Genomic DNA, 22,464 nt, shown 5'->3' on the forward strand with positions numbered 1-22,464 from the left:
CCTATAGGTACCAGCAAAGCCTCCTCCAAGCAACATCCGAATGTGGTTGTTCCCCGCTGTTAGAAAGCTGAGCAGGTCAGAGTTTCGGCGTTCTGTTTGTTTGTCACTGGCTCAACTAAGTACTGTGCCCAGACTAAGCGCCTGCAACTCTCGCTTCCCGCGAAGCAGACCGGTACAGCGGGGCCCGGACCGAGTAGGGGTCAGCCTGGCCGGTCGTCCCGGAAACACATTTCCTTCCGCTCCACACGTGACTGCAAATAGAGCCAGCCATATCCATGCGCCAAGCAGTATTTAGGTTGGCGCAGGAGGCTGGAGAGGCAGTTCACGCCGAGCGAGTCCACTGGTGTCATCGTAGCCGCTGCGTCATCGTCCACCACCGTCAGCGTACCTGAGTCATCCTCGCAGGGCCTCTGCTCGTCCTCGGACTTAGTTGACGGCAACGTGGACTCCGCGCCACTCTCCACGAGACGCCCGGGGGTCGGTTTGGTGAAGTTGTATGGGTACTACAAACAGTTTATGTTTGGAAGAATCTCTGATTTAGTTATTGGTAGACTTGGAGTATCAGTCCTACCTCACGAATATTGTTTTGTAAATTTTGAAGGAAGTCTTTAGTTTAAATAAAAACTCTATAACTCACACCCTGAGATTTTCCTATCCGCGGACGGCGGATATATTACTACTAAGCTCTCCACAAAATTCCACTTTCACTTTTTTATCCGCAGTACTCTGTCCATGCATCTCCCCCCCCCCCCCCCCCCCCCAATAAATCCACTGTGCTCAGCATTTCCCACACGCACCAAAGACTTACGAAAATAAGCTATCCGTCACCAGCTTACAGAGGAGAAAGGAATCATTCTTTCTAAAGTAGTACGCCCAGTGTCTGAAATTACGAATCTCGACACAGTAAACTGCTTGCTATAGACCTCCATTAACGTTACAGTTAGAAAATATAAATGAAAGAAATGGCATGCGACCAGGCATGCCGCCTTTCAACTGTAACATCTGCGGGCGCCTTAAACCCCGACCATGCAATTTTCCTTGCACTTAAGAGTAATCCCGCTGCTGCGCTGCCACTGTTACGTGCTGTAATTACGTAGTTTGGTGTTTTATAGTTAGGTGACCGGAAAAGAAAATACTTAACCGCTGAACCAAGGTAGCCAAGACTATACTGCACATGGTCTTTACTGTCGAGGCACGTAGTCCTCCATAGATCAGCAGCACTTAATAACTACGGTCATGTCTGCCAAACTGAAATTTGCAAGAGCACACGAAAGACAATGGTCTCTAAAATACTCCTCCTCATACAAAAATTTGTGGCCATCTGCGGTGACCGAACGGTTCTAGGCGCTTCAGCCCGGAACCACGCGGCTGTTACAGTCATCAAATCCTGCCTCGGGCATGGATGTGTGTGATGTCCTTACGTTAGTTAGGTTTAAGTAGTTCAAAGTCTAGGGGACTGATGACCTCAGATGTTAAGTCCCATAGTGCTTAGAGCCATTTGGGCCACACACATTTATGAGACGTGCATCAATTGTGCATATATTTGAAAGACCGTGAGTCAAACACTCACAATGTAATAAATATTCAGATTCAGAAGGATGTAGGTTGCAGTAGGTACTGGAAGATGAAGAGGCTTGCACAGGATAGAGTAGCATGGAGAGCTGCGTCAAACCAGTCTCTGGACTGAACACCATAACAACAATAAATATTAGCACGTTAGCTGAAGGTGAACGGAAGTAAACTTCCACAGAACTCTGAATGTAGAGCAGAGTAGAAATTTGATACTATAAACTTGACACACATTACGAACTGAAAATTCACAGCGGCATAGGCCTTCAAATCGACCTTGCAGAACAAAGCATGAGACTAAGCCCCAATATGAAAGGCTTGCTCACATTCCTATCGCAAACTTAACAACAGATCAGGAGTTACAACTTTACCACGCGATCAGTAACCCATCAGCGTAGGGAAAATAAACTGAACGTCGACAGTATCACTAATCCATCCCGGTGCAGCAGCATCTTGACGTGCTAACGTGAAGTTACTACTGTTCTAAATATTTTCACAGGCTCAAATTAGAGTTTTGCACTCAATAAAATACGCTGCTTGATCTAGATCTAACTTACGTGTATCTGCTACTCAGAAGTTCTTTCGGAACTCGATGTACTGTCAGAACTGCGTTAGTTCTTATAAAAGTACTTTTTTAGCACCAAGGTTAACATTTTTACGGAGCTTTAACTTCCGGGTCCTTCTACGATGGAAATCAGTTATCGAGTCTCAGTCAACTACGCACCAATCTCCCCTCTCCACTTCATGTGTGTTTCCACAATGTAAACTGCATATGGCAGTCTCAAACTTACATATTACCTGAGAGTACTGTTATGAATGGCCAACTCCATCATAAAGAAGTACATAAATACATCTGGGCCAAGGAACGTAAAACCAATTATAGACTATGTAACAGTGCGGAAACAACGGGTAATTAAGGTGCAAGATGTAAAGGTAAAAGAGGAATAGCGTGTGGCTCCGATCAGTCTACAATTATTTCAAAAATTGCTTTTCCGATTAATATCAGCTGAAACAGGAGGAGAAAGAGGAACCTGCTGGAAGCAGGATTATAGGATACATCTGCTACAAGAAGAAAGTGTGATAAGTTTGTATCAGTAAAGATTAAATCTAAGGTTGGATGCAGTAGAGGAGGACTGGAGTGTTAATGAACTTCACAGTTTCCTGAAGCAGTCAATTACGGAAGCAGCGGAGGATGCTTTAGGAAGGGAAATGGAGAAAAGACTAGGATACGAATGGATGATTACAGAGTTGTTGGAGGTGGTTGAGTAAAAGAAAAAACCATATCATACACGGTTAAGCTCTGGGAGTGAAGGGTACTGGAAAGGTACAAGGTATATGAAAGGAAGGCCAAGAAATTAACAACAAAGTGTAAGAAATAGGAATGGGAAAATGTGGGAAAATAGAGCATTCGCTTGGATGCAGCAGGTCGAGAGAGGCATGGAGGATGATAATAAAGATGAAAATGTCTAGGAATCCTGCACGCACAATAGAGCTCACATCCACTGGGCAGTGGGGAAAAAAGCTTTGAAGAACTTCAGGTAGAAAAAAGAAGAAACCACGTCACAGAAGTCTACAATAAAAGCAATGCATTAGGTAATGTAGAGTCTATAATAGAGGAATAGGTAAAAGAGGCGCTGAAGAAGGCAGGAAATGTAAAGGTAAGTGAGATGGAATAGTGGATATACGGGGCCCGTCAACTGCTGAGACATTAAATTGTTCAGTCAGATTGTGGAGAAAGAGGAAATATCAAGAAAGTGAAGTTTATCGTACATATCTGCTAACTACAAAAAAGGAAACAAGATGCACCCAAATAATTACAGGGGAATCAGTGTTACAGCTTCTAACAGCAGACATTCTAGCGCTGTACTGAAAAACAGTGAATGAGATAGAGAGAAAAATGCGAGCGAAACAGACAGGTTTTACAGATGGCCGATCTTATATGGATTATATTTTTTACCTCAGACAAATAAGTGAGAAGTTATATCGTAAGGGTCAGGAAGCACACCAAATATTTGTGGAGTTAGAAGAAGTGTATCATTCTGTACTCATCAACGAGCTTGGAAAGGGATGGACTATATAGGTGTAGAACGGCAACATATATCCCTATCAACAGATATCCTATCAATCGTACGCAACAGTTAAGGTAGGGAGAAAGTTGAGTGGGATATTCCAAACATCGAAAGAACTTAGACAAGGCTGCAGTATTTCGCCGCCCCTGTTTAAAATATATATGCAGTACATATTATAAGGGTGAAATCAGTCATGCGGAAGTGTAAGATTTCCTTTCCAGCATGTCACTATCTACTTTTTATTATTTTCCGATGATAAGGCACTGGTGGCACAAAATAGACACGATGTCAAACATACACGGTGACTACAGATATTTGGATTTAGGTTATGACATGTTCGATATGCCTGCCACCATTGGCGATGATGTGGCGTAGACGAATAACGAAATCCTGTACGACCCACTGAAGTGTCGGAATATCGATGCCGTCGATGACCTCCTGAATGGCTGTTTTCAACTCATCAGTGGTTTTGGGGTTATTGCTGTACACCTTGCCTTTAATACAGCCCAACAAAAAGGAGTTGCACGTGTTCAGATCCGGAGAATATGGCGGCCAATCGAGGCCCATGCCAGTGGCATCTGGGAATCCCAGAGCCAGAATGCGGTCCCAAAAGTGCTCCTTCAGGACATCACTCTCTTGCTTCGATGGGGTTGAGCTCCGTCTTGCATCAAACACATCTTGTCGAAATCAGGGTCACTTTGGATAATAGGGATGAAATCATCTTCCAAAACCTTCACGCACCGTCCGGTAGTCACCGTGCCATCAAGGAATATCGCACCGATTATTCCGTGACTGGACATTAAGCACCACACAGTCACCCGTTGAGGGTGAAGAGACCTCTCGACATCGAAATGCGGATTCTGTCACCAAATGCACCAATTTTGCTTGTTGAAGAACCCACCTAAATGAAAGTGGACTTCGTCGCTAAACCAATCCATGCATGCACATACTACTTCCTATGATGCCCCTCGGCCAACCGTGTAGTTTGAACGTCCTAACGCAAACCATTCAGAAGCTATAACGATTTTATTTCATATAGTTCAATAATTGTCACCATGTATGATAAAGAAGTTGATGGAAGAATTTGAATGAATAGTCTTTGAATAAAATAGAGTAAACATCTATAAGTGAGAGGAGCCAGATTTCTCTGGAAGCTGTATATAAGATGTGTAACTCAGGATCTATCAGGCAAGAGGAACAGCTAAAATGCTAAATGGAGTTCCATAGAGCCGGGCAGTATCAAAAGAAACAAAGAGGATTCTGCAAATAGAAATAGAAAGTATACTAACTTCCAGTGCAGAAGGCTGGACCCTGTGGGAGAAGCACAGTGCAACCAATAGAGATGAATGTAATAAGCAGAGCAGCCAGGATGTCCAGGACAGAAAGGAGAGGAAATGAGGAAATTATGGAGGTAATGGATATGGAACAACCAGTCGTGCAAAGAATTGAGAATAGAGTTCTTCAATGGTATAGTCATCTATGGCGAATGGAGCAAGAACAATGGCCAAAAGCAGTGATGGAATGATCGCCGCCAAGAAGAAGGAGGCGTGAATGTGCAATATGAACACGGAAAGCGGAAGTAATTACAATGACGAGGAAGAGAGAGCTGAAAGAGGAAGGCTGCCATCATCGTGAAAGCTGGCGAATGGGAATACAGGGCAACTGCTGAAGAATGGAGAAGCCGTTAAAAGTAGTAAAAGTAAGTAACTGGGAACACGCCCTGACTTCGTGTCGGCAGCACTAATTATGTGCGACCAGAGAGCTTGTCTGGCATAGTCATAATAAATTATATCGAAAACCTTCCGCATGAATCAGTGAAACCAATGAAATCAAGGAATGAAGAAGAAGCCATGGAAAGTTTTAAATCCATGGTTTTTCTGTTATACGTGGGAAGCCTATCATCAAAAATGGGATCGATCCTCAGCAAACAAAAAGTGAAAGTGATTTTTCTCCATCCACAAACGACAGCACCTATCCTGGTATCCGCTAAAGATGATTTGGTGCTTTGGATGCTTGGGGCTTACAAGATCCGCTGTGAGTGGGGCCGTTCATACATAGGACAGACGACACGTGAAGTCCATCAGTCCATAAGAGATGCACAGAGCACCGCGGGTCCACGCGGCTGCTACAACCTAATAAATCGCCGTGGTAGAGCACTATATTGACACTGGGTACTCTGTAGTGCACGATAACTTCGAAATTTTAGCCTCGACTTCATCTTTCTGGAATTCTGCAGTGAAAGAAGCAATTGAAATTCGGTTGTCTACGAAGTTAAAATTATATAGATAGAGGTTTCAACTTGGACAAATCACGGAATCCGGCACTTTCTGAAATAAATTCACAAAGACGTCGCAACTGTGCAGTTCGCGGTGATACCGTGTAAAATGTTTCAAACGGCTCTGAGCACTACGGGACTCAACATCTGAGGTCATCAGTCCCCTAGAACTTAGAACTACTTAAACCTAACTAACCTAAGCACATCACACACACCCATGCCCGAAGCAGGATTCGAACATGCTACCTTAGTGGTCGCGCGGTTCCAGACTGAAGCGCCTAGAACCGCTCGGCCACAGCTGCCTGCTATACCGTGTAGATCGACTGTGCAACCATAGATCTAATTTGATGCATATGTTGTACCTCTTTGCTGCCGATCAACGTCGGGTGCCGTGTGTATCTGTGGCCGCATGCGCAGTGGCGGGGTCCGCGGGCCTAAAATGACGGAGCAAGTGCTGAAGTGACAGCCATCGAGTTCAGTCCGAAGATGGATGGTCGATATGCATCCCCAATATTAGAAGAAGAAGTGAAATTTATGTGGCTGCACGCTAGAAATTTTATGGAACAATCATTGCGCCTTGAAAATATGAAGGTACGCAATGTGTTAACTATTTGACGTTAAGCATATAAGCGAGAAAAAGTTTTAAAAAGGTTTGAAATTAATGTGGCTGTAATTCGCCAAGTGCTCTCACAAACGAAACATATGGTGAGTATAGTCTGGGTAATCAGAGTTGCGTTATAAGCAAAAAGTAGCTTTTCACACATCTCAGTGTTTATGGGGTCGCAACTTCTGAACTAATTTTTGCAGGTTGATTTAGTGGTATAGGCCCATGTGCATACTGTGTCACGAATAGAATTAGTAGTAATGAAGAGCTAAAAACTCTTTGTCTGGCTCTGGTATTTTAGTACTACACGAACAGAGAACCTTTAGAAAAAGTTTCATAAAGCTTTGATATTATGTGTAAAGTCTCTGTATTTGCGTGCGATTAGTTAAGCCCTCACAAGATACGTACACAGCTTCTAACAGCATCAGCTGCCTTACTCTGTTGAACCCTAACCTAAGATTATACTTTTTAATGAGCAGATCGAGACAGCGTTTCGAATTTTTAAATTCGTTCAGTAATTACTCGAAACAAATTTTTGTGGTCCCTGGAAGCTGTTACGTAGGCAACCTACATCTGAACTTTCAACAACGAATCATGAAGCATCAGCCGTTTAGTAATATAGTAGGATCACGTCACCTTATCGATGGGGTAATTCTTTTGCATTAAGTTTAGGAAAAGGAAGGATGGAAGAATAAAGTGTAACGTCCCGTCGAGAATGAGGTCATTACAGAAGGAGAACATCCTTGGGCGCTTTCTTTAAGGATGAGGAACAAGATCAGCTTGTTACTTTTTTAAACAAACCATACCAGCATTTACCTGAAGAGATTTCGGGAAATCTCGAAAAACCTGGATCTGGCTGGTCGGACGCGGATCGAAACCGTCGTCCTCCAGAATGCGAGTCCATTGTGTTTAGCCACTGGGCAAAGGAGCGAAGCCTCCCAAGGTTAGAAAAATAGGGCCCTAGTCTCCAGGACCCTGAAGAGTCCGCCTGAGGAATATCACCCAAGCCTCTCGGCGTCACGGAAGGAACCCAGTCCTCACATTCAGAGTAGGTAGTAATACACATACTTCTAGTCGAAGCTGTTAAACATTTACCTGTTGTGAGTAATAAGGAAAAGCGACTCTGATTACCCTAGATGTCGAGATCAAAAATGACCCTCTATTGCTTAAATATGAATTATTGGTTTTTGAACAACCTCTATTAGCGTTACTCAGGGAGCACCACCAGGAGGCGAGCTTTTTCACGCCGCAAAAGTATTTACAAATTTACACTTTTTATTTTTAAATATATTCACAAAGTTACTGGCAATATTTTTCATTTTAGTTTGTGTTTCGGGGTTTTACTTTATAGGAAGTTCATTTGACATACTGATTTTTGTAATGTTTCCATCTTTGAAGTTTAATGCCCTTTGCTTCATGAATTTAAATTCGGTTAAGATCTTTCCTTATTTTTGTTATTTGAGGAATAGCCTCGGGGCTACTTCCTGCTGGTGCTTAGATTTCTTTGGGAGACATGGGTCCTGCTACCTGCTAAGCCTACCTGCTTGTGGGAGGCTTGGGTCCTGTGCCCTAACCGCTGCGCCTTCTCCCTCACCTGTTAAATGTAGGGGAAGCCTTTCATTATCACTATCAGTATAAACTAGTTGTTACTCGTGCCTGCGGTCGCATGTCAGTAGTGTTGGGTATTAAGTAAGTTTATTTATTTAATCGTATGGTGATTTTATACAATAAACAGTTGATATAAGGCAAATGATTTTATACAATACACATATGATATAAGACAAGAGAAAACCTTAAAATCCGTGTTTTTCAACCAGTTAATTAAACTGGGTGTGAGAGTGAACAAGTCATTGGGAATTCCAAGATATGAATGAAGTGGACAGCGTTGGACTAAATGTTCAATTGTCTGCTCTTCTTGATTACATTCACTCATTGGTGAACTGATCCAGCCCCACTTGTACCTGAAGTAGCTACAACAACCCTGTCCGGTCCTTAACCTGTTGAGACGGCACCAAAGTTTCGTCGGTAGGTCAAAACCTTTTGACTTCTTTGTGGGATCAAGGTGATGGGCTCTTGTTCCCATTGTTTTTGTTGACCATTCATGCTTCTAGCTTTCATTTAGATCAAAACCATCCGCGATGAGTTGTCCTGCAGTAACACTTTCTGGTCTTCTTGATAGCAATCGTTGCTGTGGCGGATGACAGAGATCCTGGTGCAGTGGAAGAGAAGGTGATGCAGAGATTTTCTTGGCCTCCCTCAGTAGAGCTTGTTTCCGCCTTAAGTGAGGTGGAGGGATGTGACTCAGTACAGGTAACCAGTGGCATGGGGTTGATTTTATGGTACCAGTAATGCAGCGCATTGTGTCGTTAAGTTTTGTGTCTACCTTCTTTACATGTACACTTTCCAACCAGACAGGTGCACAGTACTCGGCCGCAGAGTACACAAGACTGATGCCAGTTCAACGCAGACAGTCAGTAGAGGTTCCCCAGGTGGTACCACTAAGCTTATGTAGTATGTTGCTCCTTCAGCAACTTTATGAGAAAGCTTGGTGATGTTCTCTTTGTAGCTCAGGGTTCTATCTAGAGTGATTCCGAGATATTTTGGGAAAGAATTGTACCTCAACGTTTGTGCATTGAGCAGAACTCTTGGTTTGTAGTCCGCAGCATGATTCTGGAAACGCGCGAGCGCTATGGTCGCAGGTTCGAATCCTGCCGTGGGCATCGATGTGTGTCATGTCCTTAGGTTAGTTAGGTCTAAGTAGTTCTAAGTTCTAGGGGATTGATGACCTCAGATGTTAAGTCCCATAGTGCTCAGAGCCATTTGAACCATTTTTCGCAGCACGATTCGCTAATTGGAAACAAGAGACTTTGTAACCTCCCCCCCTGTTATCGACCTTAATGACAGTGAAAAATTAAACCACGTGTACCTAATGGAAATTTGGGAAAAGCAATCGTCACCGAAGTCAATCTGTCGGTAAAGAGGGAGGAAGGGTTACATCTAAATGAAAGGAAACAATCAAATGAAATTGGTGGAAACTAATTTTGAAAAAGAGTAAAATTAATAAAGAAAGTAAATGTGCGGTCATTACGTTAACAATTAATTGGCGTTAATTAGACTTTGAGATTTGGGGACAATTTCGGTCGCCAGTCCTATGGACAACTACTACAATAACTGAAAAAGAAAGGTTAATGCACATATAATTAACACTAAAAGCATGGCAACTGAAGGTTGACACGTGTTGTGTGAAAACTGAATGTTAGTCAAAAGTAATAAATTTCGCTACATTATGACTTAATGTAGCAAAAGAATTAATAAAACCGGAAAATTCAAAGTTAATTTAGTGACCGAAATTAATAGTGAACTTTGCTTCTGAAGCACTACGAAATTAAATAAAATGAGGTTAGTCTTGGGCTACCTCAACAATAATCTCAAAATCATCTTGAGTCTACGCAATTTTGAAATAAGAGAATTAACTTTGAATTTAAATTAAATGATTTTGAACAATTAACAATAGTAAAATTTAGTACATACCAAGCTGAGCTGCATTCACAGGTAAGCTAAAATATGGTAACAAAACTCACACTCTTAATTTGTGCTTGTGTAATCTAAATATTGTAGCAAGCTATGAATACTTTAAATTAACTTTGAAATAAAAGTAGTCAAATGGAATGATATCACTTTAATGCTGGCATTTGAATTTCAACGACACTCGGGTTCCTTTCGCCCTACTCCAGCCATACTCCCTGCTCTGCCCGCGCTCCACGCGGCAGAGTTAACACTACCAAAGATCCTAAACACTTTGGTTCTCCACACGACCTATCGATGTAATCGTTCGATAGCATAGTTTTCCCTAGGCAAGACACAGCGTATAAATACAAATAATATTTACAAAACATCGACATAAATGCATATATACAAATTGTAAAACAATTACAATATATAAAGACAAAGAATTGTCATATCTTCAGGTAACAAAATAAGGAAAAAATTTGCAGTACAATGGATGGAAATAGGAGGATTGCATTTCCGGCGTTACAAGTTCAGTTTTGATGTGCTTGGGATCAGTCTCCAGGTCTTAAAGAAAGTTGACATCTTCTCCAGATCCTCCGTAATAATTCGTTCACCATCTTCGAAATTACTGTTCTGTGCTACCAGTGCAATGTCATCAGCATAGATGAATTTAGTTGGTATTGTGGTTGGTAAATCATTAATGTATAAATTGAATAGTGATGGGGCTAAAACAGGTCCATGTGGTAGTCCATTATTTAGTTACTGTACGTGCAATAATGTCAGCTGGTTTCACGTGTCCGTTAGGGTAAATAGTGCTCGTGAAATTCTGGCCGCTCTCCCCAGTCCTAAGCTGTTCCAACGCACAATGTGTTGTACAGTGAAACAATGATGCAGGTACATTCAGTGGTATATGTGAACACTGTCTATAAAAGTGTCTCAAAGATAGCTAGTACTACAGAAGTAATAAATTAAACATCAAGTAGCTTTACTTGATGAACAGCGTAAATATAGGAAGTGATCATTTTCATTTCATCATTTTGTGGTTGGTTCTAAGAGAAAAAAGTTTTCGTAAACGTTTGAAATTGTGTGTAAACTTTATTGAGTCAGCAACCGCTCTTCTTCACAAGTACTGGATGAATAAAATTTGGGTTTTCAAGTTTCGTTGCCTACACTTCCTTTTCACCCCCAGCCTTACCCCTTTGACAGGTAGGTGGTACTTAGCCCCACGGTGATTCCTTCCAGACAGCAAGTGATTTGTGTATCAAGTGCGCTGAAAACTATCCAGTGGTTTCGCAGGAGATGTGGAACATGCACACATTTTTATAATATGTATGAATATCTTTTTTTCTGTGATCCGATTCTGATAATATATAGCCTACCTACGCTGAAGCTACCAGTGAAAACTCCGTAAAACTCCGTCTAGTAGTTTTGGAAACTAGCGTGTTCACACAGATAAACAACCAGAAAGTTTTAGTGAAACTATAAACCAGGAAATGTTTTTTCTCCTCTGAATGCGAAATTATTCTGTTGACACCGACTTACACAGGGCGAAACGATCAGCACGATAAAATAAGGGAAATCAGAGCTCATACGGAAAGATACAGGTGTTCGTTCTTTCTGCGCTCTCTACGAGACTGGAATAATAGAGAATTGTGAATGTGGTTCGATGAACCCTCTGCCAGGCACTTAATGTGATTTGCAGAGTACCCATGTAGATGCAGGTGTAGTTCAGACTTCAGTGACCTAAAGTTCATATGGTGCCCCAAATTATGCTCAAGTTACCTACGAAATCCCAATGAAAATTCGTTTAGTAATGTAGATAATAGTGTTTTCAAAGACAGACAGAAATGACGATTTCATAGATTTATTATCAGTTTAGATAATATAATCACCAAATATACCCTTGAAAGGAAAAAGAAGAAGGGAGAGGTAGACATTTATATAATACTATAGCCAAGCTGCTACGCTACTTTTGGGCGAAGTTAAGAGCTCAACTACTCCGAAGATCTTCAACAGTGCTCTCTGATACTCTCGTAGGTAGACCACTCCAGTATACCTGCAACCTTAATTTGGAAGTAAAAGTGACAAACCTTGTTTTAGTAAGCTATGCACCATAGACTGCGTAGAGTATTTATGTGGTAGCTAAAATGAGCGGCCAAAAGTAGCGGGAAGGTTTGTCCCATTTGAAGAAGTGCCGTATATGACGCCCGAATGTTGTGGTTAGATGAGGCGTATTGTGCGATTCCAGACGTGATATTTGAGTAGTCTGTTACAGATTGTGTGTAGCGAAAATTGTCTCACGGTGCATTGGCGCTGTGTGGTGTGGTCCGGTGAATCCTGGTTTGCTGGAGGGCGCGTGACACTGTGACGTACGCTCCATGAAGCTATGGATCGTGTGTGTCAACACGAGTGCTTGGCTCAGTGATGGAGTGTACATTGTTCTCATGGCCGCTGCAGGGACCAGCGCAGGTGTTCATCTGCATCTCTTTCGGAATGTATCCCGATGGAGATGCCATGTCTATAAAGGGCAATATGCCATTGACCGCTATTTGGCTGCTTCCATGTGGCTTTTGAACAGTCCAATGATTTCCCTAAAATTTTCTGTCCCTCTAAATCATCCATATACCCAATCGAGGACGTCTGGTGAGCTGTCAATATCCTTGTACCCTCGATAAACTCAGAATCTTTACACAAGAATAATAATAGGTAGCAAGATGTGTGGATATTCCCAGAATATTCCAGCATATCCATAATGCCACACCTCGATGGGTAACTGCAGTTTTGAAGACCAAAAGACTCGCAGTAGAGCGACATGCTAGAAAACTATTTCGGGTTTTTAATGTATTTTTTTAATACTACACTGAAGAGCCAAAGAAACTGCTACACCTGTCTAATATCGTGTTGGGCCCCCACGAACACTCAGAAGTGCCCCAATACGAAGTGGCATGGACTATGAGTCCTGTAGGGTAAGAGTACGAAAGTGTGGAGATCTCTTCTGAACAGAACGTTGCAAAGCATCCCAAAAATGCTCAATGTTCATGTTTGGGGAGTTTGGTGGCCAAAGGAAACGTTTGAACACAGAAGAGTGTTCCTGGAGCCACTATGTAGCAATTCTGAACGTATAGGGTGTCGCATTGGTTGGTTGGTTTGTGGAATTGAAGGGACCAGACTGCTACGGTCATTGGTCCCTTTTATCCAAAACTTCAAACACTCACACAGAATAAAAACGAACAATGGAGAAGACGACATAGGACAAGAAAGACTTAGACAGAGACCAGACAAAAGGAATTAAAATCACACAGAGTGTGACAGTGGTTGGACAACCATAGAGACAAAAAGGGAAAAGCCAACCACCTAGAAACACACTAACAAAATTACCCAGTCTAAAATCGTAGGCCGAAGGCCAGACTCAAAACAAAACAAAAAAGACAAACACTCAGATTAAGTGATAAAGTTCCCTGCACGAATAAAACGCAAAACTAAGCCTGCCATGGCAGAGTCATCTGTTAAAATGGCAGGGAGTATATAAGACGGTGCAAATGTCTGCCTGAGCACAGCTAAAAGGGGACGGGCCAACAAAATGTGGACCACCGCCAAAGCCGCCCCACAGCGACATAGAGGCGGGTCCTCACGATGCTGTAAATGACTGTACATCAGCCGGGTGTGGCCAATGCGGAGCCGACAAAGGACAACTGAGTTCCTGCGAGTGGCTTGCATGGATGACCGCCACGCAATCGTCGTCTCCTTGATAGCATGGAGTTTATTGGGTGTGGTCAGATCACGTCATTCAGCGTCCCAAAGCGCGAAAACTTTGTGGCGTAAGAATGCTCGCAAATCAGTCTCTGGGAGGCCATTGTCCAGAGTTGGTTTACTGGAGACCTGTTTGGCCAGGCGGTCAACATGTTGAGTGCCCGGGATGCCGACATGACCAGTGGTCCACACAAAGACCACAGAACGGCTGCAACGGGCAAGGGTATGGAGGGACCCCTGGATAGCTATCACCAGACTAGAGCGAGGGAAACACCGGTCGATAGCTCATAGACCGCTCAGGGAGTCGCTACAGATAATGAAGGACTCACCTCAGCAGGAGCAGATATACTCTAGGGCACGAGAGATAGCGACCAGCTCAGCAGTGAAAACGCTGCAGCCAGCCGGCAATGAGTGTTGGTCCCCTAGAGTGAGAGCATAACTGATATGTCTTCTAGTAAACCTTCTGGGATGTAAGGTCGTGGTCCATGAAACTCTTCAGCTCCTAACGTGAAAGCCTTCATACATAACTGATATGACCAGCAACCATCGAACCATCAGTGTAGACAACGCCAGAGCCGTGAAACGTGGCAAGGATGGAAAGAAAGCAGCGGCGAGAGCCTCAGGAGGGACCGAGTCCTTCGGGCCCTGTGCCAATTCGAGCCAAAAGTATGGGCGGGGCACACACCACGGGGGTGTACACAGAGGGGCCCGGAAAAGAGGTGGAAGAGGGAGAAGCTCTCTGACGCGAACTGCAATCATACAACCCGATCGGAGCCGACGTCCTGGGAGATGGACGACAGACTGAGGGAACAGGACATGATAATTGGGATGCCCAGGCAAGCTACAAACACGTGTAGCATAAGCAGTCAGTAAACGTTGGCACTGTAACAGCAGTGGGGAGACACCTGCCTCCACAACTATACTGTTCACAGGGCTTGTCTGGAAGACTCCAGTGGCAAGTCGGATCCCACTGTGGAGAATAGGGTCCAGCACCTGCAACGCAGAAGGGGATGCTGAACCATAAGCCAGGCTCCCATAATCCAGACGAGAATGAAATAATGCCTGGTAGAGCCGTAAGAGGGTAGGCTGGTCGGCGCCCCAGCTGGTGTGGCTCAAGCAATGCAGAGCATTAAGATGCCGCCAACACATCTGTTTAAGCTGCCGAATATGAGGAGCCAAGCTAACTGGGCATCAAAAACCACACCCAAAAATTGATGCGTCTCCACCACAGCAAGAGGTTCGCCATCAACGTAAAGCTGTGGCTCAGGGTGAAAAGTGTGTCGCTGGCAGAAATGCACAACGCAGGTCTTGGCAGCTGAAAGCTGGAAGCCATGCGCTACGGACCAAGACCGCCTTTCGGATAGCGCCCTGCAGCTGACGTTCAGCAGCTGCAATGCCAATGGAGCTATAGCAGAGGCAGAAGTCGTCAGCATACAAGGAAGCTGAGACAGACGTCTCCACGGCCGCAGCGAGCCCATTAATTGCAATTAAAAACAGGAAGACACTTAAGACAGATCCCTGCACTACCCCATTCTCCTGAACTCGGAGGGAACTATGGGAGGCCGCAACGTGCATGCGGAAGGTACAATGTGACAGAGAATTTCGTAAAAAAAATCGGCAGCGGACCCTGAAGACCTCAACCACGAAGCGTAGAGAGGATGTGATGTCGCCATGTCGTATTGTATGCCTTCCGCATGTCAAAAAAGACAGCGACAAGGTGCTGACGGTGGGCAAAGGCCGTACGGATGGCGGACTCCAGGCTCACCAGACTATCGGCGGCAGAGCGGCCCTTACGGAACCCACCCTGAGACGGAGCCAGAAGGCCCCCAGACTCAACCGCCGGCTCACCATGCATTCGAACAACTTGAAATAACGTTGGTGAGGCTAATGCGGCGGTAGCTGTCCACCTCCAGTGGGTTCTTGCCAGGTTTCAAAATGTGGATTACGATGCTTTCCCGCCATTGCGACAGGAACTCACCCTCGACCCAGATACAGTTGTAAAGGTCTAGGAAGCGTCGCTGGCAGTCCGCCAAGAGGTGTTTGAGCATCAGACAGTGGATGCGATCGAGCCCGGGAGCTGTATCAGGGCTAGTGGCTAGGGCTCTTTCGAATTCCCACTCACTGAACGGAACATTGTAGGATTCGGGTGACTAGGGCTGCAGATCGAAAGGTCGTTGGCTGAGTACGTGCCATGCGCCACACTGAAATGTATGAAGGCACCATCATTTAAAAGGAAAAGGTCGAGCTGTGCCAATACATGCTCAACGGTGCTGCTGCTGCCTGTTACCACTGTTCCACCCCACAGAGCGTTATGGGCATTGAAGTCGCCCAGCAACAGAAAAGGTGGCGACAATTGGGCTATCAGCGCAGCCAGGACATGCTATGGGACATCACCATCTGGTGGAAGATACGGACTGCAGACAGTAACAGCCTGTGGCGTCCACACCCGAACCATGACAGCCTCTAAAGGTGTTGTCAGAGCTCAGCAAGATGGTGGAAAAAACCGCTGCAGTTCAACTGGAGGATGGCATTGTCCATGGCCGAGAAAGGCGTGAAGGGACTGGGGAGGCAGATTACGCAGCTGGGTCACCTGCTGCCACCGATTGAGCACCTGTGCAAGTACTACCCATTGTGTCTGAGGAACCAGCGAGATCTAGGTCCTCAGTGGACGCCAGGATCACAACCTCATCCTCAGATGCAGAGCTTGAAGGTTGCGGTGGGGTGAGTGCCACCACAAGTTCCTTGGCCTTAGAGGTCTTCCTCTTGGACTTCTCTCACTGCTCCTTGGGTTTCACTGGCTGGGAGGGCTTCACTATTTCCGTCTCCAGGACGGAGGAGTATCGTGAAGCCCTACGACCAGCTGCCTGTGGGCACTTATGCCAATGTCGGGCATCATCCTTCCCACTTGTGGAAACTGTGGAAGGGAGGACCCACGGGACCCCTTGCAAGCGAGAGGAGCAGAAGAAGTTGGACACTGCTCTGGCTTAGAAGTGGGGATGGATGTCCCCGATGGGTTGGGAGGGGGGGGGTGTTGCTCCCAAGCTAGGCAGCGCAGGAGCAACAGGGAGGGTAGTGCCCCCCCCCCCCCCCATGGGCAAGGGGGCATGTGGAGTTGTACGGCTCGGCGATTTGCCTGGAATTCGCTGAACTGATGGGGCTAACATGGTTGTGGTAGCAGTGGCATATGTAGATGTCATTCGCACAGGAGATAGTCAGTCATATTTCCTCTTAGCCTCAGTATAGGTCCGTCGGTCCAGGGTCTTATATTCCACGATTTTGCCCTCTATCTGTAAGATCCTTCAGTCCAGCGAGCAAGGTGAATGATGCTCTCCGCAGTTGACACAGATGGGTGGCGGGGCACATGGAGTATCGGCATGTGATGGGCGTCCACAATCTCAACATTTGAGGCTGGAAGTACAGTAGGATAACACATGGCAGAACTTCCAGCACTTAAAGCATCGCATCGGGGGAGAGATATAGGGCTTGACATCACAACGGTAGACCATCACCTTGACCTTCTCCAGTAATGTATCACCCTCGAAGGCCAAGATGAAGGCATCGGTAGCAATCTGATTATCCTTCGGACCCAATGAATGAGCTGGACGAAATGAACACCTCGACGCTGTAAGTTGGCACGCAGCTCGTCATCAGACTGCAGAAGAAGGTCCTTACGGTAAATAATACCTTGGACCATATTTAAACTCTTATGTGGTGTGATGGTAACAGAAACATCCCCCAACTTGTCACAAGCTAGTAACCTTCTTGACTGGGCAGAGAATGCCATTTGTATCAGTACTGACCCAGAGCGCATTTTGGACAAGCCCTCCACCTCCCCAAACTTTCCTTTAAATGCTCTACGAAGAACTGAGTCTTTGTGGACATGAAAGGCTCCCCATCAGCTCTGCTACAAACTAGGAACTGGGGCGAATAACTGTCACTGCCATCCTGAGACTTACGCTCTTCACACGGTGTGGCCAAGGAGGGGAACGTTTTGGGGTCGTATTTCTGAGCGTTAAATTGAGCCAGAGAACGCTTATAGACTGCTGGCGGCTGGCCACCAGCGAGAGATGGTGTACCACGCTTTATTGCTGGTCATCCGCCGTGATGCCACCCACTCTGACCAAGGTCCCTCGCCACAGGCGCTACCCAGCCTCAGCAAGGGCCACCTGGCAGGATGGCCATTGCTGAGAGTCCTGAAGCCCCAGGGAGATGGGCATCTACTCCTTGGCATACGTGGGGAGTTAACGGCGCAGGCATCAGTAGAGCGATCCCTGTGTTGTCAGGGGGCTACAACCAACAGGGTACATGGCAGCCCCACCACAACGGACTGGGTACCGTGCTGGATATTAGGTGACAAGTAGTCCATGTTCGTCGTCATTGCAGAAAGTGGCACTGCACACTGCATGGCGGAAAATGCACGCAAGAAAGTGTCCACGCTCAAGAGATGGAGAGCGGGCAGGACTGCAATGCATCGACGAATAAGCTGGCGAAAGGTCTGAACGCACGAAGGAACAGTGCACCAAGTAAGGCGCCCTTCCCCAATCGGCTCGCTCTTCGGAAGAATTTTGAGATATGGAGGTCAAACCCGACAGGGGACCATCACATAAAGGCCGAAAAGTTTGAGACTCCTTTTAGTTGCCTCTTACGACAGGCAGGAATACCGCGGGCCTATTCTTACCCCCGAACCCACAGGGGATGGTGTCGCATTATCCGGCTGAAATTGCGTAAGTCCATTGCAATGCACAATGGACATGAATGGATGCACGTGATCACACAGGATGCTTATGTGCGTGTCGCCAGTCAGTCAGGTCTAGACATATTAGGGGTTCCATATCACTCCAACTGCACCCCCTCCACAGAGCCTCCACCAGCTTGAACAGTCTCCTGTTGACATTCAGGGTCCATGGATTCATGAGATTGTCTCCATGTCCGTATATGTACATCCACTCAATACAATTTGAATCGAAACTAACGAAACTTGTCCGACCAGGCAACGTGTTTATAGTCATCAACAGTTCAATGTCGATGATGACGGGCCCGGATGGGGCGTAAAGCTTTGTGTCGTGCAGTCATCAAGAGTACACGAGTGGACCTTCAGCTCCGAAAACCCATATCGATGATATTTCGTTGAATTGTTCGTACTCTGACACTTGTTGATGGCCCATCTTTGACATCTGCAGCAATTTGCGGAAGGGTTGCACTTCTGTCACGTTGATCGATTCTCTTCAGTCGTTGTTGGTCCCGTTCTTGCAGGGTCTTTTTCCGACCGCAGCGATGTCAGATATTTGATGTTTTACCGCATTTCTGATATCCACAGTACACTCGTGAAATGGTCGAACGGGAAAATTCCCACTTCATCGCTATCTCGTAGATGCTGTGTCCCATCGCTCGTGCGCCGACCATAACACCACGTTCAAACTTACTTAAATCTTGATAACCTGCCATTGTAGCTGCAGTAACCGATCTAATGACTGTGCCAGACACTTTTGTCTTATATAGACGTTGCCGATGGCGGCACCGTATTCTGACTGTTTACATATCTCTGTACTGCCTATAACAGTTTATTTGGCGCTTCAGTGTCCGCCCCCATTAGCTGAGTGGTCAGCGCGGCGGAATGCCACGTCAAGGGGCCCGGGTTCGATTCCCTGAATGGGGGACTCCCGGTCCACAATGCTGGCGCTACAGTTTCCAAGTGAATGTTAGCAACAAATGCGTTTGCAGTTACATTTTTACCAGTTACGTAATGTCCTCTAACGAATTCCCTCCACAAACGTACGTACCTTTTGATTAACGTATCAAGACAAATTCCGATAATATTCCTTTTCCTGTACAACGAAATTTATTCCTTATTATGGGTGTATTTCGAAATGGGAATAGAACCCAGAGCCTTAACGCTGTTTTATTCTAAAATAAGTTTTGTAAGGCCGTGCACCCTGCAGTTCAGAAGCAGCGACTTTGAAGCCGATAAGTTCTCTTTGACACTTTTTCTTTCATTATGGAACATTTACTAAGCCACTGAAGGGAACCGCTGTGGAAACAGAACATTTAGAAATATGTGCTGGTAGAACGAAATCGAGATGTACGCCTGGACAACACAGTCATAAAGAGTAATGGGCACGTAAGATCAACAGCCAGAACCAGTTTCCCTACCAATACATAATGAACATCTACCGTCCCCCTGAAAAACTTTCGGCCGCCCGATGTGGCCGAGCGGTTCTAGGCGCTTCAGTCTTGAACCGCGCGACCGCTACGGTCGCAGGTTCCAATCCTGCCTTGGGCATGGATGTGTGTGATGTTCTTAGGTTAGTTAAGCTTAAGTAGTTCTAAGTTCTAGGGGACTGATGACCTCAGATGTTAAGTCCCATAGTGCTCAGAGCCATTTTTTTTTCAAACGTTCAATAAAAGTTTTGAAGTAAGTTCTACCCTGATTTTTAAATAATTTACAGGCGTGGTACGCTGATAACGCAATACCTTTTGTAAATTTTAACCACTACAGTTGCGTTTTCACAAGTACATAGAGGGGAACCTTTGCCAGACAATGTGTTTAATGTCTTTACATTACGAGATTAACTTCTTAACAGAATTATGAAAAGTTGTTGAAACTTAGTAAGTAATGTCCTTCATGATACATATCACAGGCACATGGAATTTTTCCAGACAGGTTACAATATGCAACTGTTAAGCCTCTTGATAAGAAATGTGACAAAACACACTTAAACAGTTACATCCAATTTTGTTACTGACATCTTTTTTTCCAAAATAATCGAAAAAGTAATTTACTGAATAGTAGTCTCACACTTAAGTAGAAACAATTTAATTAGCATATCACAATTTGATTCCAGAAGCGTTACTTGAGTGAAAATTATATTCCTAAGTTCATTGATCAAATAGGTCACGCTTTAAATAATAAAATATGGCGAGTTGCTATTTTTTGTGATCCCGCTAAAGCGTTTGATTGTGTAGATTACGCTACTCTCTTAGAAAAACTGAAATTTTATGGAATTAATTGTTTTTCACACAACTGGTTTGAACCATACTCAAGAAATAGAGTGCAAAATGTTTTGCTGAATAATTGAACCAATGTCAGAAGGGTAGAAAATTTTAGTGACTAGGGAGGAGTCACAGAGTGATCCACACATAGATCAATTTCGATTCCACTTTCACTCATGTACATGAATGACCTCGCACATAACGTTCAACAAGGAGAATTAGCATTTTTGCAGATGATGTAGTGTTTTAATAAATTCCATTAGAGAGAAATCAACAAAGAGATGGTAAATGATACTTCCAAAGAATTGAAGGGCTTATTTCAATAGTGGTACAAGTCCATTTTTGTTCATTCTGAGATACAGAGCCCTAAACTCAAATGAGCACTGAAAAATCTGCAGTTGAGATGCCAGAAATATTCAAGTATATACACCAAGTATATATTCAAGTATAGATACCAGAAATATTCAAGTATATATACGAAGTATATATTCAATTATAGATACCAGAAATATTCAAGTATATATACTTGAGTATTTCTGATATCTCAACTGAAGATTTTTCAGCGCTCATTTAACTTTAGGACTCTGTATCTCACAATGAACAAATATTGACTTGCACCACTATTGAAATAAGCCCTTCAGTTATAAGGTGGGTCTCATAAGATGAACTCACTCTATTTTTTGAAAAAAAAACACACTAAATAAAGTTCTGTACAACAAATAGTCATACCAACAATTCATTTATCACGTAAGTGGGGGCAATATGTAGGGAAGAATGCTCTAAACATTTTGGTGTGTATGTTGATGGAAACTTGAAGTGGGGAGCTTATTACTGATCTTCTCAAACAATTAACTTAAGTTACCGTTGTTCTTCATATAATTGCTAATATTAGAAGTAAAAGAATCAACCTCGTGACATATTTTGCACATAACTTCACTATAATGTCTTACAGAGTAATTTTATGGGGTAACTCATCATGTAGAAAGAATGTTTCTCTTGCACAAAAACGAATAGTGAGAATAACATGTGGAGTTCACCCACAAACGTCAACGAGCTATGCATTTTAACTGCACCGTCACAGTGCATGTATTGCCTAATGAAATAGGTTATAAATAATCAATCAGAATTTGAAAAGATCTGTGATGTCCATACCTATAACTCTGGAGGGGAAAAATGATCTTTATTAGCCATTATTTAAGCTGTTGGGGGCTCAGAAAGGAATTCAATGTGCAGCAACAAAAATTTTTGATCATTTGCCCAATACCATAAAATGCCTGACAGCCAGCAAAGTAAACTTAAAATAATTTTTCCTAGGCAACATTGACGAATTTCTATCTAAAATTGGTAGAAGACAAAAAAATATTGTTTATGAGCGGAGTTGCACGAATAGGACTAAAAAAATAATGTGCACATTAATGTTAACACTGATAACGTACACATATCATGTAAAACTGACTCGTTCCACATCATTTCAATAAAAGAATCATTGAAATGATATATGAAGATGAAACTAACTAACTATACAAATGCGACAGAAGTAATACGATCTGACACAATCGAAAATGATACCGAGGTAATGTGCATATTAGGACACAAGCGTTCGATGACTTCACCCAAGTACATGGAACAGCGTGAGGAAGCAGCTGATCTGCATTGTCCGTCTGGAAACGAGGACCAGAATCCGGCATCACACAAAA

The sequence above is a fragment of the Schistocerca americana genome, chromosome 2, assembly GCF_021461395.2.
Source record: "Schistocerca americana isolate TAMUIC-IGC-003095 chromosome 2, iqSchAmer2.1, whole genome shotgun sequence".
Taxonomy (NCBI): domain Eukaryota; kingdom Metazoa; phylum Arthropoda; class Insecta; order Orthoptera; family Acrididae; genus Schistocerca; species Schistocerca americana.